Source organism: Echinops telfairi, unplaced genomic scaffold (genome assembly GCF_000313985.2).
Source record: "Echinops telfairi isolate 266 unplaced genomic scaffold, ASM31398v2 ScPeMD7_1;HRSCAF=3_0, whole genome shotgun sequence".
Lineage (NCBI taxonomy): Eukaryota > Metazoa > Chordata > Mammalia > Afrosoricida > Tenrecidae > Echinops > Echinops telfairi.
In genome coordinates, this window is record NW_022103896.1 from 429,901 (window position 1) to 431,134 (window position 1,234).

Sequence of the window (1,234 nt, forward strand, 5' to 3'; positions counted from 1 at the left end):
GCGCCCAGAGCGTCCGCCCAGTAATTAAGCCACGGTCCAGATGAGCTCCCCCACCCCCAATCACGCAATCAAAATGCTAATTGGCCTCGCGCCTCCGGCTGCGTCTCAAACCTGGGAGGAAGCAGGGGGCAAGCTGCGGGCCAAGGGGACCCTAGCCCAGGCGCCCCCGCCGCAGGCCTCGCCGGCTGCGGCTTAGCGATAAGGGGGCGGCCGCGCCCAGCCCCGCCCTGCGGGAGGGCCTGCCACAGGGGATGAAAATCCCGCTGCTGCCGGGCGCCTCCGCCGCACAAAGCGAGCCCACTGTCTCCGCCGCGCCCTCAGCATCCGCCCTCGCGGCTCTGCTGGCTTTGGCTGCGAGCGGGGACCGTGGGAAGCAGAGCCAGCGTGGGGTGTGCGACCCGGCCGCGGAGATCAGCCTCCGCGCGCGCCCCTGGTGCCGGACCCGCCTCCGCGCGCGCGCGCCCGGTCTCAGTCCGTGGGGCCGCCCCGCACAAGGTCACCGCTTGCAGCCGCGCGCACGACCCCCCTCCCCAGTTCCGCACTGCCCAGAGCCACTTGCGACCTTGTCCCCAGCGACAGGACGCTGGGTGGGGCGCTCTTGGAGCCGAACGTCCGATCTGGGACCAGTGAAGGGACAATGGCGGTGTCGGACCCTAATTGGGGACATATGTCCCGGCGCGTAGCCATTGTGCAGCCCGGAACCCCCTGCGCCCCCGCGCCTGGCTATTGGCCGCTGATCCTGACGTCATGGGGGCTGCAAATTCGGGGCCGGCGGCCGCGAGAAGGGTTATCCGCTTGGTTGCGGAGCCGCCGGGGGGAGCTGCAGCCTCGCGGAAGGGCGCACAACCACTGGGAAGCCGAATTTTGGGAGAGGGGTCCTGGCAAGCCCTGTCTCCCACAGCTCCCACTCGGCTGGCTGAGTTGCAGCCCCGCTCAACATCCGCCCTGGGGGGGGGGGAGTGGGGAGCGCCAGGGAGGACCCTACTGCGGGCCTGGGGTCAGCCCAGGTGACCGGGTGGCAGGGGGACACTGCGGCACAGGGAGCGCGCGGCGCTGCCACGCTGCGCTTCCGCTGCCTCAGCACTAGCTCTGGGGCTGCCGCCTCCCCTTCCTGGGCCCGCAGCAGGCAGGCCGCGACCGGCCGGAGCCCCAGCCTTCCGCCCTTCTGGCCCACGGGTCTAGGGGTTGGCGCCCAGGTCTCTGCCTGCGGCCCTCTCCCACCCCTCGCCTGGTC